This window comes from Balaenoptera ricei, chromosome 1 (genome assembly GCF_028023285.1).
Source record: "Balaenoptera ricei isolate mBalRic1 chromosome 1, mBalRic1.hap2, whole genome shotgun sequence".
Classification (NCBI taxonomy): domain Eukaryota; kingdom Metazoa; phylum Chordata; class Mammalia; order Artiodactyla; family Balaenopteridae; genus Balaenoptera; species Balaenoptera ricei.
In genome coordinates this window covers 120,875,306-120,888,349 of record NC_082639.1, presented here as the reverse complement: position 1 = coordinate 120,888,349, position 13,044 = coordinate 120,875,306, and positions in this window count along the sequence as shown.

Genomic DNA, 13,044 nt, shown 5'->3' with positions numbered 1-13,044 from the left:
GATTAATATTGTCATGTCCCTAAGGAACCAAACTTTGTTTCCAATAAGGAAGTATATTTATTTATTTATTTATTTATTTTTGTCTGCATTGAGTCTTTGCTGCTGTGCGTAGGCTTTCTCTAGTTGCATTAAGCGGGAGCTGCTCTTTGTTGCAGTGTGTGGGCTTCTCATTATGGTGGCTTCTCTTGTTGCAGAGCATGATCTCTAGGTGTGCAGGCTTCAGTACTTGTGGTATGCAGGCTCAGTAGTTGTGGCTCGTGGGCTCTAGAGCACAGGCTCAGTAGTTGTTGCACACGGGCTTGGTTGCTCCACAGCATGTGGGATCTTCCCAGACCAGGGATTGAACCCGTGTCTCCTGCATTGGCAGGCAGATTCTTAACCACTGTGCCACCATGGAAGTCCTAAGGAAGTATTAAAAGAGAATGAGTTGCATCAAAAAGAATAAAATATATAGGAGTAAATCTAACCAAGGAGGTGAAAGACCTATACTCTGAAAACTGCAAAACATTGATGAAGGAAATTGAAGATAATTCAAAGAAATGGAAAGATATCCTGTGCTCTTGGATTGGAAGAATTAATATTGTTAAAATGGTCACACTACCCAAAGCAATCTGCAGATTTAATGAAATCTCTGTCAAAATACCAATGACATTTTCCACAGAACTAGAACAAATAAACCAAAAATTTAGGTGGAACCACAAAAGACCCAGAATAGCCAAATAAATTTTGAGAAAAACAAGAATAAAGTTGTAGGTATCACCCTTCTAGACTTTAGACTATACTACAAAGGTATAGTAATCAAAACAGCATAGTTTTGGCACAAAAACAGACACATAGATCAATTGAACAGAATAGAGAGCCCAGAAATAAACCCATACACCTATGGTCAATTAATCTATGACAAAGGAAGCAAGAATAAACAATGGAGAAAAGACAGTCTCTTCAACAAGTGGTGCTGGGAAAACTGGATAGCTAAATGCAACACAATGAGATTAGAGCATTACCTCACACCATATACAAAAATAAACTCAAAATGGATTAAAGATTTAAATGTAAGACCTGAACGTAAGACCTAAATGTAAAACTCCTCCAAGAGAACACAGGTGAAACACTCTTTGACATAAATTGCAGTAATAATTTTTTAGATCTGAATCCTAAGGCAAAAGAAATAAAAGCAAAAATAAACAAATGGGACCTAATTAAACTTAAAAGCTTTTGCACAGCAAAGGAAACCATAAACAAAACAAAAAGACAACTTACAGAATGGGAGAAAATATTTGCAAATGATATGATCAACAGGGGGTTAATATCCAAACTATATAAACAATTCATACTACTCAATAATAAAAAGAAAAAACCTAAACAACCCAATCAAGGAATATCAGAAGACCTGAATAGACATTTTTCCAAAGAAAACATACAGAAGGCTAACTGGCACATGAAAAGATGCTCAACATTGCTAATTATTAAAGAAATGCAGATCAAAACAACAAGATATCACCTCACACCTGTCAGATGGCTATCATCAAAAAGTCTACAATAACAAAAGTTGGAAAGAATACGGAGAAAAGGGAACCCTTGTACACTGATGGTGGGAATGTAAATTGGTGCAACCCCTATGGAAAACTGTATGAAGGTTCCTCAAAAACCTAAAAATAAACTACCATATGATCCAGCAATTCCACTCCTGGGTATATATCTGGAAAGAAAACAAAAAACAAAAAACACTTATTCGAAAAGATACATGCACCCTAATGTTCATAGTAGCACTATTTACGATAGCCAAGATATGGAAGCAACCCAAATGCCTATCAGAAGATGAATGAATAAAGAAGATGTGGTATATATACACAATAGAATATTATTCAACCATAAAAAGAATGAAATTCTGCCATCTGCAGCAACGTGAATTGACCTAGAGAATATTATGCTTAGTGAAATAAGTCAGACAAAGACAAATACTGTATGGTATCACTTATATGTGGAATCTAACAAATAATACAAATGAATGTATATGAAAAACAGAAGCAGACTCACAGATATAGAAAACAAACTAGTGGTTACCGAAGGGGAGAGGGAAAGGGAGAAGGCAAATTAGGATATGGGATTAAGAGATACAAACTACTATGTGTAAAAGAGATATAATGTATAGCACAGGGAATTATAGTCATTATCCTGTAATGATTTTTAATAGAGTATAATCTGTAAAGTACTAAGTCACTCTGCTCTACGTCTGAAACTAGTATAATATTGTAAATCAACTATACTTCAATAAAAAATAAAAATAAAATAAAGAAAAAAGAGAGAATGAGATAGGTAAGGTGATTCTTTATAGGCAATTCCACATTAAGTTTCTTAGGATTCTTGTAGGAATTATTTATTCAACAGCAAACATTTATTTAGTGTCTGTTATTTCTGAGACATCAGTGTAGGCTCTGAGACATAGTGAGGAAAGAAGCAGCTGGTCTCAAGAAGTCCCCACCCTAGTAGAAAAGACAAACATGTAAGTAATTGGAATAGAGACTTTGGGGGTGGATGTTTTGGGGACCTGACTCTGAATGGTTCATAACGATCCCACTGTGGAGTGGGCTAGAGGTATTATATCAAAGTGGATTTTCTAGAATAGTCTTTTTGAAGCTTATATTTGGAGTTCCAGCCAAATGTCATGTATATGAACTCCTTTGCCCTCACAAACAATCCATCTGTAGTAAAATGACTCCTTTAAGAGCTCAGCCTCTAATTCCATGAAAGATGCTGGGACTGACATAGCATAGTGGGAATTCTGGCCATTTATAAGGAAAATAAACACCTGTTTGTTTTTTAATCAACATAGAAGCAGGTAATACTGAAATGATATGAAAATCAGATTAGATTTTCATGTATCAAAGTTACCCATTTGATTAAAACAGATATCTTATTAAAAATGCTAATTTTAATTTTGTTTAATTTTATACCAAAAGCCATTCAAATAGTAATGAGGCACAGCATCATTAAATTTCAGAACACCAGGAGTTAAATTAAGACATTATTTTTAAAAGTTGTAAGAACAGTACAAAGAACTTTCATATTGTCTTTCTACATTCCTCAATTGCTTACATTTTACTGCGTTTGCTCCAGTACCATCTCCACGCTCTATCTATATACACTGCTCTCTATATATCCAAAAGTATATGTTATCCTTCAAGATCTGTTCGGGATTGAGAGCTACATAGTAACTTGAAGAGAGAAAGTTTAATATAAAGAATTATTAACTATAACTGGAGATTGTAGAAATGAGAAATGAACTAATAAAGAGTAAAGAGAACTCTAAACAATATAGGAATAGCAGATATAAGAAGCAGCCACTACCCTTAGGGTTGAAATAAAGTGCCCATGAATGTCAGAGAAGTTGTGGTGCTGTGCTGGTGGAACTTGCTGGAAATCTATCCTCTAGTGAACCAGGGAATGCTGTTCACAGGAAGGTATATCCCTGGAGGTGATTACAGGTGGATGCTATTGGCCACTGGGTGTTTTTGGCCACCAGGCACTGCTGGAGAAGCTGCAGGAACTGAGCCCTGGAGAAGCTGCCTGGGCCACAGAGCTGGGTGCTAGGGAAGCTCTGCGCTGTAGTAGCCAGGCACTGGAGAAACCACCTGCTCTACAAAAGCCTGCCAATTGAGCACAATGGACCCAGGAAACAAAATCCCTTCCTCCTGCAGTATCTCTCCAGTATCTCCAGCTCCCTTTACTGATAAAGCTTATCGCCAGCTGGCAAAACAACTTAAAAGGCACAGATCCACTTTCGTAGAGCAGGCAATAACATATGAATTTGGAGTTGAGAGACAATACACTGAAAACAAATTATTTCTATTATTTATCTTAACCGTATGAGAACAAGTTACATAATGCTACATCATACCTAAGTACTCTAATATACATTTCACCTAAAACAAAGACACTTTCTTACACAACCACAATACAACCTTCCAAATGAAATCAGCATTGATACCAGATTGTCCTAATAAAAAGTCTTCTTTTCCCTTCTAATCCAGGGTATAATCCAGGATAACCATGTTCTACAATCTGGAATAGTTTCTTAATTTTTCTATAGCTTTTATGACCACGGAAGTCTTAAAAATGACAGGCATCTCATTCTGTAGAATGTCTCTCAGCTGAGGCCTCATGACAGGACTCAGGTCATGCAAAGTGGGCATGACACCATAGAAATGATGGTTACTATTCTCAGTGTATCATATTCATATGCCAGTGATATGGATCTGCTCCTCCACTAGTGATATTAAACTTGATCACTAATCAAGGTGATGCTGCCATGTTTGTTCACCATAAAGTCACCATTTTTCACCTTTGCAATTAGTGTGTATATTGTGAGAAAATACAGGCATACCTTGGAGACAATGCAGATTTAGTCCCAGACCACTGCAATACAGTGAATTTTTTGGTTTCCCAGTGCATACAAACATACAGAAGTTATGTTAATACTATACAGTAGTCTATTAAGTATACAATAGCATTATATCTAAAAAACAATGTACATATCTTAACTAAAACTATTTCATTGTTAAAAAATGCTAACCATCATCTGAGACTTCAGCAGGTCAGAATCTTTTTGCTGGTGGAGGGTCTTGCCTTGATGTTGATGGCTGCTGACCAATCAGGGTGATGTTGCTGAAGGATGGGGTGGGTGTGGCAATTTCTTAAAATAAGACATCAGTAAAGTTTGCCATTTTGATTGACTCTTCTTTTCATGAACAGTTTCTCTGTAACATGCAGTGCCATTTGAGAGCATTTTATCCACAGCAGAGCATTCAATATTGGAGTCATATATTCCGTAATGCTATCTTCTGAGAGTGCAAAGAATCAAACGCACTCCAGTAGCAATAGCACACTTAGCACCAAGTGTCCTGCATGATGAAGGTCATAGCCTTGTTGTTAATATTTGCTATGTTTTAATTCTTTTGAATAAATACTCCCTCCTTGAATATTTTTGCTCCTATATCATTGCCACACACTGAAGTGCTAATCCTTCATCCTTTTTGGTGATTTCAATGTAACATATTGACATCTTTTCTAAAACCCTGGATTTTCAGTTCTGTGTCCTCCTTTCTTTCAATGATCTTATTCTTTGTCCTCCATAAGCCTTTTACTTCCATGGTCACATCTTAGTTCTTGTTATTAACAATAATTTGAACATTTCCACAGTTTCAGTGTGATGTATTCTATTCTTTGACCACGATTTTCTACCTTTCTTGCCCCCTTTAGATTCTTCAAGTCTTACAAGTATTAAACCCAGTTGAGATATACAATCCATTGATGTTAATACATACTCAGGTTCCCTCCCCATCCTTGTAATCCTACTTACCTTCCTACCTAGTTTAAATTCTCTGGTTAATTATTATAAACACTCCTTTGAATATACTTTTCACTCCCTTGCACTTATTTTTATTGTAGTTCTTTGGCTAAAACACAACTCTGAGTAATTCAACCCTCATTATATACTGTGTTTGCTCACTTGCAATTGAAATGGCTGGGGGAAAACACACAACTATGCTGACTGATCTCATTTTGCAGTCATAATCTTTAACCTCAAATGGGCCCCTAGTGCTATCTAGAACTTGTATTTTTTGTATCCATTCATTTTTAGATATTTTAGAAATTATTTCATGCCTTCTCCTCTCTCCTGAAATCTCTAATACATTCTTACTCTTTTCACTCTCAGTTGATGGCTTTGTTTCCTATTGTATGGCAAAAAAAACTCTGTAACCTATTACTATCACATCTACATCCCTGCTAGCACCTGTGCCTATGAGCTCGCACTTCCCTGAACTGCCTCTGTTTCTGTAAGACTATCCCCTCCATCTGCCCATCAGATCTCATCCCACGTTGCCTATTCAAGAATATGCTGCTATTTCTCCATCATTAAAAAAAAATCAGAACAAGGCAAAACAAAAAGAAACTGATAATTCTCTTTGCTCCTTTTTCTAGATATCACTCCAATTCATTTTTTCCGCCCTGAGATAAAACGCTGTGAAGATCTTGTATAGCCGCTGCCTCTAATTTCACTTCTCTCATGTTCTCTTGAACCAGAAACCCACATAGTTTGCCTTTTTTGTTCTAGGTCTTTTTATCATCATTCTCAACATCTCCTAGATCCATTCTTTGCTTTATTTGTCTCTTAAGTGCCTATCACTGTCTAATATTATATAATATATTTTATTTATTTATCTTGTTTAATTCATGTCTTTCCTACAAGACTTTAAGTTCAGTAAGGGCAAGGACTTCAATAAACACTAGATATATAAATAAGCTATAGTGGCAACATTTGTGTAATTACACATTTCAGTTCATATGTGACTGAGATTTGGGAACCTGATCTAACACAGCCATGTGAGGGATTCCTAACGGTAAAAGGACTAGCAGAGAAGATCAATATGAGTCATTCTTGTAAAGCTCACACTGGTGCCCTTGAACCCACCTCCTAAAACACCCCACCTCCAATCTCCCAGGTGCTTTACTTTGTAGATTGCTATCAGTACTGTGGACTTGAGCTTACCATGTGCCATTGTTTTTTGTTAATCACCTACATATTGCAAATTAAATCTACACAACTTGGAACCCCAAACTGTTTTATCTATTATTTTTCTTTTGAAACTCGTCATGACAGCACAGTGGATTGAGGCTCACAAGCAGTCGCGCATTAATAATCCAAGTATAAAGCCCTGTTTTCATACTCGATAGTGGCAAGGTGGTTGAGTATCCTGAATTGCATTCTAATAGCTGAGAATAGATATTACTGTCTTCTATTCACTGTGCTCCAAGGGACACATCCTTCCTCTCTCTAATGTCCACTTTTCCCTCCTCCCCCTTTTCTTTATCTCTTCCTCTCATATTTCTTCCTGTCTTATTGTCTCCTTTCCTTTGGTATGCTGGTTGTTTCTTGGTGGTGGCATATTTGTTGACTTGTTCTTTTGGTGACATCTTCTTCTAATAAGGAAATCTGTCTTGTGGTGTCTCCTTGCCTAAGGGTGTGCTTACTTAAAGTGTAAAATGTCAAACTCTACCAAGGATGACAATAACCCTCTGGGTGAAGACGAATCAGCCACTGTATTATTAACCACTCGAGGGGTAGACAGGAAATATCAACCTTCTCAAAGAAGAAAAAACTGAAATTAGGTAGATTCTGCGCCCTCTTAATTTCAGTTCCCTCCCCATCATCTTGTGCAAGGGCCTAAACTATCACCTCATTGCTCTCTACCATTACAAAGGTCAACAACAAAAAGTCAAGAGTCAGAAAAACCCACCTAGGAACAACTGCGTTGGTCCTAATAGCAGTTGGAGCTTGAATTTACCCAGTGAGAATCACGTGGGTGATTCTAAGAAAACATAGGAAACATTTCTTTGTAGTGAGTTGTGACTAGCTTTAGAGATTAGTGTCACAAACTGTGACGTGGTTGAGGGCATGCAGGAATAGGCTGGTGGCTATATTTTGATCCTTACTATTGCTTGACTGGCAGAGCTAGCATTCCCAACTGTCCTGACTTAGTGTCCCTTAAAAATGACAGCAGCCTGACTTTCACAAAGCTGCAGAGAATTGTAGCCTGCAGTTTAACTGGGAAGAACACTGGGTCTAATGAATGATACCCTACATGAGCATGATCTTTCTGGATGGTTACACAAGCATGAAGAAGTGGGGAGGGGTCGTCTTATCTTGGTTTGTCTATAGCAGACCAAAAAGTGATCACAGGTTTATTCCACTGTGAGGTATTCTGGCTGCCAATATTTCTCTATCTGGCATACACACACCTGTACAGATCAGCATTCTTTATATAGACTATCAAAACAATTGACAACACCCTACAGAATGCCAGTAACTGCTGCCCAAATTCCACATCTGTGGAACTGGAAGCAGAATATCTTTTGTGCCGATCCCTTGTATCTAATAACACTTTCCCTCTTGTTCCAACCAAATCATGGGTTTCTGATTATCTTGGCATAATGCCAGAAGCATCATCATAACTTGAATTTTCCCAGTGAGGAATTATTTTGAAATTAAAAATTTTTAAAAAGGTTTTATGTTTTATGTTATACTTTTCATGATAATTTTATGCTATAATATGTATATTTTGTTTATAATAGTATTTAGATTTATTCAAAAGAAGCAGCTAACATAAAGAATATAGTTTAAGATCTGGAATTTTTACTTCCAATCTGAAATCTCATGGAGCAGTTCAAAGCTGATGGGATAAATGTGATTGATAGATGATCAGGTGCACATGTGGAGATTCAGCTGGACTTTAATTCTTAGTAGGCAATCAGAAGTCTGAGATTTGGAGGAGACCTGAGAATTTATGTAGTTAACTGCATTCATGCAGAACTGTACCTGAGCATTTCAAGATATAGTGTTCAATGGAAGGGATGCTTCTACTTGACAAACACTATGCTAGTGTTTTATATGTATTGTTTAATTTTATTCTCATGACAACCATATACAATAGAGATTAGTATACTAATTTTGTAGATGAAGAAACAGAGTTTCCAAGAGGATAGATAACTTGAAATAAACAGAGAGCTAAGTCTCATTTGTAGGTCGTTCTGACTGTCTAAGTTCAATCATTTCTAGAGCCCACCATAGAAGAAAACTTTATTATCTTTTACAATAAATAAATATTTACCAATTTGAATGAACAGGTTTTTCTCTGTACCTTTGCACTGAATTCACACACATGGCTTTCCCCATTAATTCCAGCATACCAAATTTTGACTTGAGTTTGAATTTTTAAAAAATACAAAAACATGCTCAGGGAATAAATTGATGACAAAAAGCCCTTTGAAACTCTGAGATGTAGCATATTTTTTGTGCATATTTTCATGCAAGAAAATATATTCATTACATATATTATGTGAGACCTTAATGTAGTTTTGAAATTTGTTGTAAAATTGTTATAGTACAAAATATAATCCAGCCTTATGAATGCTGAAGGTTTATGGTTCTATTTGAAACTAGAATGAGCACCCAAATATCAGCAAGATTTAAAATATTCAACAAGTAGTTATAGTACACACACTACAAACCAAAGACACACAGGCCCTATATTCCAGTTCTGAGTAAAAAACATAGTGCCCTTGTTATTAAGGGTCTCACATATTTTGAAAATTATAACTAATATATATGAATTTGTAATCTCAAAAGCAAAATCTACTAAGGGGAATGATTTAGGAGTATTTATTTTTCTTTCTGATAAATAAGGTTCTAAGGACATTTAATGTTAGAATGACTGTAGCATGGGCTCATCTGTTTTTACATTAAGTTAATTGTTTCAGGGCAACATAGACAGGGCTAGAAAAATCCATGATTAGTCAGCTGGCCATTTATATTTACATGAAAAATTTGTAATAAGTGCAAATCATTCAGTTATTTTCTTCTTTTATTGTTTTGCAATTGATTCAAAATGATACGTAGTAGAATTAGTATAAATATTAGGTTGAATTAATTTTAATAGTTTAATTGTATTAAATTATATTGATAATATCAAATAGTTTAATTTGATTTTGGTTAAAATTCTTGAATCATTTGTGATTACTTAAAATGAATGCCCTTCCCCATAATTCTAACCATTTTCAGTTTCAGAGGTTCATAGACTTGCATTGCCCACTTTGAGTGACTTAATTTAACTGAAATTAAACCATCAGAACTTCTTTGACTTAACAATCATGCTGGATTAAAAATATGTTAGGGTTTCTAGAAGGTTTAACCTAATATTTGGGAAAGAACAATTGTAGCTGATGACCTACAGAACAATTTCTGTACATCCTACCAAAAGAGACACAAAGGCCACTGAAGACCCCTGCCATAAACTAATAAAACACAGTTGTTCAAGCTTTAAATATTATCAGCTAGGATTTATATTCAGATTGATGTTAAGGTTAGTTCTTACTGCTAGGCAACCAGTTGACCTAAGTTAATTTAAATCGCCATTGTAGTGTTTCCTAATGGGAACTGTCAGTAGGAGAATTTCTGTGACATACAGAATGTAGAAATGTTTCCCCCGTCCCCAACCCCTACTTTTAACAAGTGACTTCAAATCTATGATTATGTCTATAGAGCCGAAGGAGGGGGGAAAATATGACAATTATTGGACTAAATCAGGCCACAATAAAACTTTTATTAAAATTATCTAAGCAATAGGAGGTATGTCTAATATTTGGGGGTTGAACCATCTAATTTCCTCATTCCTTTGTTTTCTTTTATGTTTAGACACCAGTGAGAGCACATAACATCAAATTTAGTGGTACTGGCATGAATTTTTTTCCTGCCTCCCTAGTATGTTATTCTTGTCTTTTTCACTAGCTTGTAAATACCAGCTCTTTCCTGACTTTTCTGTCTCTACAGCCAAGTCTAAAGCAAGCAGCACAATCTCAGCTAAGAGTATTTGTAGGGTCCTAATATGGGAACAATGGTTCTGCAGGAGCTCTCGGCTTCCTGTGCCAGTTCCCTTAAATCAGCTAAAGAGATACGGGGTTTATTGGCTATATCAGCTAGCATTCTAAGCAATGGCAATGTTAAACTCCCCAAAATGTCGAGTCCTAGCTAATCTCTTGTGTAAATCCTGGAAAGACATGGCCAAGTCTTATTTTGGTGTACTAGCTCTTCACAAAGGGCCTTTTCCAATTTCACTATTTCCACTCTTTTTTTCAGCAATGCCAGAACAAGACTTTATAGATTTTATAGTGCCCTCCAAACACATAACTATATCATTGATTTCGTTTTGCTGATTGAGTCTTCTACACAAATCAAGTTTTTTCAACATAATTTTCATCTAGTTAAGGTTCAAGAGAAATTGCAGATGCTAAGTATGTTCATCATGTAACTAGTAGAACATATAAGGGATAAGAAAATACAGCCACTAGGAGGGATAGTAAATCAAATCAAAACAGCAAGTTATCACTTTTATCTATTAAACTTGAAAATATTTTTTCAAAAGATTATACATTCCTAGTAAGTTATGATAAAGCACATACTCTAGTGAAATGTTATTTGCCAGGACACTGGTAAAATTATTTTGGAAATGAATTTGTATACATTAATGTTTACATACTTTGGAACAGTAATTTCATTTTGAAGGGATATTTTACAATTACCTAATTCTTATGTAGAAAACATTATATGAAAGAGGGTATTAAATAGTTCATTATTGATTGTTATTGGCAAAAGTAAATTACAGAAGTCTACCAATAAGAAATTATTATAAAACTGTGGAATACCTTGCTATTTTGCAAGTATTTACATTGATAGAAATTATGTCACATTGCAGGGGAAATATTCATCAAATGATGTAAAATATAAAAAGTAATTTGAAAGCTTGGATATCAGTATGATTACAACTATATCTTCTTGCAAGTTGGTATGTAGTATTAATGAATTCTTTAAGGTATTATTTAAGGTAACAGATAAACTCTGAAATTTCAGTGTGTTTATAGTCAAAGGTGATTTATCACTTGGGGAAGGCTAAAATAATTCAACACTGGTGTTTGGAGGGGAACTTTCCAGGTGATTCAGGGACCCAGGCTTCTTCTACTCTGTGGCTCTACCATTTTCTCCAGGACCTTGGGGTCTTTTACTTGCAGCGAAGAGAAATGGAAAGCAAGATGCAAAGCCACACCTGCTCTTAATCACCTCAGGCCTGAAGTGACGCAAATCACTCCCAATAAAATCCTATTGGTATTTTAGTATAGAAAATATAGTTCACAATGTGCTGTTGAATGAAGTGGCTTTTATATTTCTGTACAACTTGAGTTACTTTGTTTTAGGTTCAAATAGGTAAAACAAAATCTGACCCATATACAGCCATTTAATGTACATATTAATACAAATGTGTACTAAAACAAAACAAAACAAAATCCTATTGGTAAGCACCAGCTCACATGGCCCTGCCTGGACACTTCTAGGTGGGAAATATAGCCTTCCTGGACGGAAGGCTGCTTTGCAACAATACTGTTGCATTAAGGAAAGCAAACACAAATTTTTGTTAGAAAACTGCCTGTTTCTGCTGCAATTGTCATGGTGGCATTACCCAGAGTCTAGAACCAGACAATAGGGATTCAGTGGGAATTATTGGAAGAATTATATGAAGTAATCTCTGTAAAGCACAGAGTAAGTGTTCAAAAATTTTTGACTGTGATGATAATGATATTCTTGCCCTCTCTCTCTATTACATTTATGAAAAGTATTGGAAGGTAATTAGCAAAATGCTAATGGTGGTGGTATTAAGTGATTTTCCTTCTTTTTCTGTTTTCCAAATCCTCTGTATTGTGGTCTGGCAACTTTTCTCATAAATATTAATTCATATGAATATCTGAATATAGGGTGTTCAAGAATTTGATAATTGATGAAACTTAATCAACATTTATATAATGCTTACTATGGGATGGACATTCTTTTAAGCACTTTACAAATCTCTCTGAAATAAAGACTGTGGAAAAGATGGCAGGCTGCAGCTTATAAACTCCATGTGAGTAAAGTTGGCTGGAGAAGATCATTAATAATACTAGAATTGGATTTCCCTTATGGTGCAGTGGTTAAGAATCCTCCTGCCAATGCAGGGGACGCGGGTTTGATCCCTGGTCTGGGAAGATCCCACATGCCGCGGAGCAACTAAGCTTATGCGCCACAACTACTAAGCCTGCACTCTAGAGCCCGCGAGCCACAACTACGGAAGCCTGTGCACCTAGAGCCCGTGCTCTGCGATAAGAGAAGCCACCGCAATGAGAAGCTGGTGCACTGAATGAAGAGTAGCCCCCGCTTGCTGCAACTAGAGAGAGCCCGTGTGCAGCAAGGAAGACCCAATGCAGCCATAAATAAATAAATAAATAAAATAATACTAGTATCAATAAGCTTCTTCCAGTGTATCATTTTCAGTATGCAAAAAGCTAAAACCAGATCATGGTCAGATTGATGGCCCAAATTTTCTTCTAGGATGCCTAAGGGATTTGTTTGTTTGGTCCAACTCAGAAGAATATTAGCCCTGACAACAGGAGCAGATAGTTTTA